At 37.9% G+C, this 8,091-nt stretch overlaps 1 long non-coding RNA gene across 1 annotated transcript; it reads left to right on the top strand.

Annotated features, from left to right (window-relative positions):
• The first annotated feature begins 3,237 nt into the window (after nucleotides 1–3,237).
• Nucleotides 3,238–5,775, top strand: LOC134805204 (uncharacterized). The gene is made up of 2 exons (XR_010146253.1): nucleotides 3,238–5,158; nucleotides 5,545–5,775. It is a non-coding gene; the product is annotated as an uncharacterized LOC134805204 (long non-coding RNA).
• The last annotated feature ends 2,316 nt before the right edge of the window (nucleotides 5,776–8,091 follow it).

The raw sequence follows: 8,091 nt of genomic DNA, 5'->3' as shown, positions 1-8,091 counted from the left end.
ACTATACGAAATAAAACCGCAACCGAATTATTTGTTACTTGTAAATTTAATACCTTAGTAAATATTTAATCGTAATATCACACTACGATACCTACATTACCTACTTGAGAAACTTGTCAGGTTAATAAATAAATGCCAAGGTTTAAAGAGTTAAATCAAAGGCAATACCCCATAGCACACCGTGTGCCATATATCCTCCAAGTTGAAGTCATTACGTCTAATTCTGAACAACTGTAGTTTATCTAAACTACGCGTAGCTGTGCCCTCTTAGTCAATTTTAATTTAGGTGGAAGAAACTAAAATGTGCCGATTTTAAATATCAAGATATCCTGGCGGTCTCATAAATACTATGAACCGAAGATTATTTAAGTGCTGGCCAAAGAACAGTTCTGTCTTAGATACAAAAGTTTACTCTAGTTTAGCAGCTTCTGCAGTTTGTATTAGGTTCAGACCTATAATTAAGGTACCTATAGGGAAACAGAGGATATGTGTGAAAATAACTGGGTGAATTTCAACAGGTCCAAAATTTACCTAATTTTGGTGGGATTTTTTATTTTTGAAGTTTATGTCTAAATTATGTATCGATAATACGTAACTAGTCACAATTGTAGTCGCCAGGGTTTCTTCAAGCAGCAACACAGCCAGTTCGAGCGCTGGCAACACGAACGGCGTCAATACCTGTTCCGGTGACGTCACATCGTCGTTAATAAAAACCCTGACGCAGCCAACGGAGCTCTCTCTTGCCAACCAGCCGTCGAGTTGTAAAGAAGTATCACATTAAGTATTACTTGTCTTGATTAGGTATAGGTTTTATCTAGCTATTGTTGCCTTTAGCTTTGTGTATCCATTATTAATAGTAACGTAACTACATAAATTATGATCTAATGTGCTGAGGTTGCTTACACGTTGCATTTAATAAGATAATTAATTAATGATTAAATATAATACTTGGCTATAGTATTTCCACCCTGTTTAGCTGTAGGTTATTATGATGTAATAAAGAATATAATTTGGTATTAATCTTGTGTTTCTTTTATCAGAAGTGTTCGAAATTACGCTCACAACATGCCACGTAATCGCAAGCGCAAGAGACCGAGACGACGAACAAGGGAGCTATCCACGACCTCCAGTTCCTCTTCGGAGAGCACAGCGTCACAGGATTCGTCATCATCCACAAGCAGCGATGACCATAGAAGAAAAAGGAGGAAGAAGAGTAAACGTAAACAACCGAAAACCGTGAGTCAAAGTGTTTTATTATCGTCAGTGATTCCGGAATTTGACCCCCTTGTTGACAATATCGATATGTGGCTTAACGTGGTTGATGCAAACGCTCGTGCTTTTGGGTGGGCTGACAACATGATAAAGTATCAAGCATTGCAAAAATTGCGAAATACCGCCAAAACGTGGTTGGATTCCTTGCAGAAAAATGATACTAGTTGGACCACGTGGGAGTGGAAGCAATGGCGTGACACTTTATCAGATACCTTCCAAATTAGTCGGAATATGTATGTCTTAATGAAACAGCTTATAGAAGCAAAGCCGGGACCAAATCAATCGTTATACGAATTCTTTTTCGAACAAAAGGGTAGGATAGATAAACTGCAGCTAGGGTTTAGAAGTAAAGACATTATCTCGATCATTGTTGGAACAATCGGTGATCCAAATATTACTACCGCGGCAGATGCAGGAAGCTTTAGGTATTGTGATGAGTTAGCGTCCTTTTTGCACAGCAAAGTGAATACGGTCCATGATAAACAAGCACCTGTAAGAAACTTTGTAGGTAGCAAATCAAATGTTCGACAATCACACGGGAGTCATTCTAGTAATGATAGGGCTGAAAGTAGCATTAAAACGGAGACGCCTGTAAATCATAATAATGCGCATAGTTCCAATTTAACTTGCTTTCGTTGCGGTGAGGTCGGTCACAAAAGAAATCTTTGCACGATTAAAGACAATGTCCGTTGCAACGTATGTAGCAAATCAGGTCACCTAGAAGCCGCTTGTAAATCAAAACCAAAACCGAAAATAGAAAAGGAATCGGAAGTAAAATTAATTACGGAGTGTAATTCTAAACAGAAGTTCTACAAACAGGTTTTTGTTAACAACGTTAAGAGCGAGGCATTTATTGACATGGGCAGCGAGTGCTCCTTAATGACACGTGAATTTGTAGAACAGAATCAGTTATCCGTGTTCCAGTTGAACAGTCCCATTAATTTGGTAGGTTGGAACAACGACTCCGTAACCCAAGTGACTGAAGCTGTAGCAACCACTCTGAAAGTTGACTCTGTTGAACTGTTCATTACATTTTACGTAGTAGATACGGTGTTAGGGTGTAACATACTCATAGGTCGGAACTTTACTGAGGATAGGAGCATAATGTATTCCCGAGTAGGTGACGTGTTAACGTTTGAGCATGTTCAAGCATTGCAAGTAAATAAAATCGACACTAGCGTGATCAGTGACGTATCTCATGAACATAAGTCGCTATTAAATGTTATTTTTTGGAAAAATATCCTCAATGTTTTTCTCAGGACTTGGCCACTCTCGGCAAAACTTCTTGCGTTGAATTAGAGATAGAACTGACTTCAAGTAAACCGGTTTGTTCACGACCTTACAGAATGTCGGAATCCGAAAAAGTTATCATGCGCGAATTGACTGATGAACTATTAAATAACGGTATTATACGACATAGTTCTTCAGCGTATGCAAGTCCCGCTCTCCTCGTTGATAAAACATCTGGATCTAAGCGTCTGTGCGTTGATTATCGACAGCTTAACAAAATTACCGTAAAAGAAAAGTACCCAATGCCCGTTATAGAGGATCTAATTGATCGCTTACAAGGTTGCAAATATTACACATCGCTTGACTTGAAAAGTGGATACCACCAAATTTGTGTTAAGGCAGAGGATATTCACAAAACTGGATTCGTGACCCCTGATGGACATTTTGAGTACGTTCGTGTCCCGTTCGGGGTTTGTAACGGGCCGTCCGTCTTTCAGAGGCTAATGAATACAGTTTTGGGGAATTTACGTTTCGGCAGAGTAGTTTGTTATATGGACGATTTGCTTATCGCCACCGAAACTTTAGAAGAGAATATAGCGTGTTTAGATGCGGTACTTGACCTTTTTTCAAAAAACGGGTTAACGGTAAATCTAGACAAATGCTCATTTTTCAAAAATGAAATTACGTTTTTGGGATATGTGATCTCTGAAAATGGGATTAGTCCCACCCCAAGAAGCTCAAAGCGGTGGCAGAGTATCCTACTCCAAAAACTGTGCATCAAGTGCGACAATTCGTAGGATTGATAAGTTACTTTCGCAAGTTTATTCATAACTGTGCATTATTATGCAAACCGTTAACCAGTTTGTTGAAAAAGGGGAGTACATGGAAATGGAATGACGAACATGAACAAGCGGTAACTAAGCTAAAACGAGCACTAATTGATAACGCTGTACTCAATATTTTCGACCCCAAGCTGCCGATAAATCTTTACACAGACGCCAGTAGGGACGGGATAGCATGTATTATGACTCAGTTAACCGACAAAGGCGAGAGACCTATACATTTCTATAGCCGTCAAACTACCAATGAAGAAAAAAAATATCATTCATTCGAGTTAGAACTTCTAGCTATAATAACAGGGTTACAAAAGTTTAGGCATTATTTAATAGGGACGTCCTTTAAAATCACGACGGATTGCAATGCTGTCAGGCATGCTTTAAGTAAGCAGGAGATTGTGCCTCGAATCAGTCGATGGGTGTTATATGCGCAAGAGTTCACATATGAGATAGTTCACAGAGCGGGTAGTCAAATGCAGCATGTGGACGCCCTCAGTAGAAATCCGGTTTGTGACAACGTCAAGGTTGAAACTGTTTTATCGTTAACGGAAGGTGATTGGTTGCTATCGGTTCAGCTGCAAGACCCCAGTATATGTAGCATTCGTGAAATTTTGTTGTCAGGCGAGGCCGACGCTAACAAACGTATATTTCAGGATTACGAATTATTAGGAAATAAAGTATATCGACGGACGGAGTATGGTAGACGTTGGCTTGTACCTAAGCGCTGTATTTGGAATGTGATACATGCTAATCATGATAACGTGGGCCATTTTGCTGTCGACAAGACAATAGAAAGAATTCGCGCAAAATATTGGTTTCCACACTTAAAGAGAACTGTATCAAAATATATTAAAAACTGCTTGAATTGCATATATTACAAAAACATTCACGGCAAAAAGCCAGGAAAATTGTATCCCATTCCCAAATACGCGAGACCATTTCATACATTACATGTAGATCATCTCGGACCCTTCATAAAAACGACACAAAAAAATTGCTATCTGTTAGTTCTCGTAGACGCGTTTACCAAATTTGTGTTTATAGCTGCGGTGAAAAATACTAAAAGTCAGTTAGTAATCAATGAACTACTAAAGTTATTTAAACAATTTGGAAATCCTAAACGCCTAATTTGTGATGCCGGGAGTGCATTTACATCGAAACTCTTTACACAATTTTGTAACGATAGGAATATTAGGCGACACGTTATCGCGACCGCTGTACCTAGATCGAACGGACAGGTGGAGCGATTTAATTTGACAATTCTAGAAGCTTTACGTAGTCTAGGAGCAGATACGGAAAATAACAAATGGGATCAACATGTGACTAGGATTCAGCAAGGTATCAACAGCACTATAAATAAAACCACAGCCGCAGTACCGAGTGAGGTCTTCTTTGGGTATAGAATTCGTATGGACAATGACGCAATCACTGACGATGACAACACTGAGCACCCGGTTGACGTTACCTCCTTGAGGCATATGGTCGATGCCAATATCAAAAAGGACGCCGAGAGACAAAAGGCTTCGTTTGACGCTAGACGGAAAGAGGCACCGCAGTATAAGATTGACGACTTGGTGGTCCTTAAAATTCCAAGTCATTCGAATGACGGCAACAGCACGAAGCTATTGCCGCTATACAAAGGGCCGTTCCAAGTTACAGCTGTATTAGGTCATGACCGCTATAAGGTGACAGACCTAAGAGGCGCCGAAAGGACCTCCAAACGCTACGATGGCATCGCTTGCGTCGAAAATATGAAGCCCTGGATACGCCTAGCAGATTAAATTGGTAATACCGGATGTAGTCGATAGAAAAACATAAAGGTAATTTTTTCATATGTACTTTATTATCACTGTTTACATATTTCATGAAGTTATATAATGTTGGCACCATACTTCAAACATTTGCATATTTCCTTTAGTTGTGCATATTACAAGTTCAAGAAATAATGTGTGTATTGTCATTGGGCTAATGCTGATGCTTCGAACATGTACATTGTGTATAAGGGAATGAGAACATGTGACAGATATCCGCGGTGAACACTGTTACATGGGGCTAAGGCGATACACAACGAAGTGATCGAGTGAGAACATCACAGAGTTAAGCCAATATACGCCTAAATCCCTCTGTACACAAACAACTGTTGTTGCATCTTAGCATGACTAATGAGATGCTTAAGTACTAATATGTAGTGTTGTCATGTTCACAGCTCCACCATCAGCCCATAACGGGAGTCGAGACGATCCCGAGGGCAGGACAGCCGGATGTAGTCGCCAGGGTTTCTTCAAGCAGCAACACAGCCAGTTCGAGCGCTGGCAACACGAACGGCGTCAATACCTGTTCCGGTGACGTCACATCGTCGTTAATAAAAACCCTGACGCAGCCAACGGAGCTCTCTCTTGCCAACCAGCCGTCGAGTTGTAAAGAAGTATCACATTAAGTATTACTTGTCTTGATTAGGTATAGGTTTTATCTAGCTATTGTTGCCTTTAGCTTTGTGTATCCATTATTAATAGTAACGTAACTACATAAATTATGATCTAATGTGCTGAGGTTGCTTACACGTTGCATTTAATAAGATAATTAATTAATGATTAAATATAATACTTGGCTTTAGTATTTCCACCCTGTTTAGCTGTAGGTTATTATGATGTAATAAAGAATATAATTTGGTATTAATCTTGTGTTTCTTTTACAATCGATATTGTGTAGTAATGGCCTTTCATTATACATAGTAGTTTTCGAGATATTATGATTTTAATAATTTGGTTGCCACCAAAATTAGATTTACTGGCCACCATCCCTATTATAGTCTGTATCTTTAGGCATTGCAATAAAAGTAAACGAAATCTACCCTCAAATGGCTCCTTAAGCCAGTTGAGGGTAGATGAAAACATTACACGATCAAATAATGTAGGTTAAAGTCAGTGCAATTACAAAATATGAAATTTTGTTTTATTGTAAAGTATTTATTTTTTACTGGTAATCAATGCACTTAGTCATTAGTGCTGTGAATATAAAATATAAATTTATGTCAGCAAATACAAAATAACTAAGTAGTTATGGCCCATAAGTATCAATTTTGGTGGTATTAAGCAATTTTGGTGGTTTTCAATTTACCACCAAAACCACCAAAATTGATGCACCAAAATTAGAACCATTGCATAAAAGTATATTTAAAAGTAAACCGTATCACTCACTTCAGTTTCAAGTTTATATTTTAAAAAAGAAACTATAAACATGCTTTAAATACAGTTCACACAAAAACAACTACTTTTCGGTCATTAGTTAGATACACCACCAAAATTGCATTAAAAAGTATTTTAATACACCAAAATTAGATACTTACGCGTTTGCTGGACAGATCTAGCGTCATACGACACGTGCATCATCGTTCAGTGCCAGAGCAGACGTGAATTAACAGGTTACTCCACGTTTGTTAGCCTTGTTGAGTTTCGTTCGACCATAAAATTCATTTTCAATATTTACCACCAAAATTTACTATTTTACCAGGACAACTAGTAATGCTTAGTTTAGAGTATCAATTCATGTACTAATCTTCACTTTTATTTTCTTATAATATACGTAGACTAATAACGAGTAAAAGTTTGTGAAGTTTTAGTTAAATCAATGGATGTTATGGTTCTACTATAGAAATCATTCAAGAAAAACGGATTCGGGACACTACACCAAAATTATAATTGCGGCGAAAAATTTTTTTTTTAATAAATAACAATAACTTTTATAACATTTTGCGATTTGGCTTAAGATAATAATTTGATTACGGTTTTCCGAAAAAAAATACCATTGTGAAACAATTATAGACCGGGAGATAGTGACACATTTTACTGGGTCATTTGTACCAGTATGGCGGATCGTCAGGGGTCTAAGCATGTAATGAAGGAAAGAAAAATGATGGTCATAGCGCTGGTACCGGCGGCCCAATCGCGTGGGCGTTAGTCGAACGTGTCGGATAAAATACGAGTGTCGAACGATTTGTTCCACAAAAATCCTCGTATTTTCCGATAGTCCATAAAAAAGAAGTAGGCGGTAGCGTAATGCCATACTTCTCCGGTGTGACTTACAGCCCGCCATACTGAGGCGAACACATTAATTAAAAAAAAACAATTCAACCATTTGTGCCAAGCTAATTTTTGCACAGGTGATCATCGTCGAGCAGCCATTCATGGACATCACCATGCCATACTCTTCGGACGGTTCCAAATGGCCGCCATACCGCCGCAATGGAGGTAATTTTTTTTTTTGTTAAACGATTTGTACCAGTATTGCATTTAAATTTTTGGAAAGTATTTGATAAAATGTGACCGTTATTATAATTGCCATAGTTATAGTAGGGGGATAAAGTGCTGCCATACTTGAAAAACTTATTTAATCGACACGTTTCAAAAATACGACTATGTATACGTAAAATATTTTTTTACAGCATGGCATCATCATATTCTGTTTGTTTGGATACAATTGTACCTAAATATATATATATATATATATATATATATATATATATATATATTTCAGATTATAACTACGGGGCGGACGACTGTGAGACTTAAGCCAAGACTTAAAACAAAAAACAATTTTTTGACGATTTGTACCAGTATGGCATTTGGATTTTTGGAAATTATATGATGCAATGTGACCATTATTATATTTGCCATACTTCTAATAGGGGGAAAAAGGGGCACCATACTTGAAAAAAAAAAAATATTGTACACATTTGCCACCTCCTACAGGTATG

This window comes from Cydia splendana, chromosome Z, assembly GCF_910591565.1.
Source record: "Cydia splendana chromosome Z, ilCydSple1.2, whole genome shotgun sequence".
In the NCBI taxonomy this organism is placed as follows: domain Eukaryota; kingdom Metazoa; phylum Arthropoda; class Insecta; order Lepidoptera; family Tortricidae; genus Cydia; species Cydia splendana.
This window is presented reverse-complemented; position numbering and strand designations above follow the sequence as displayed.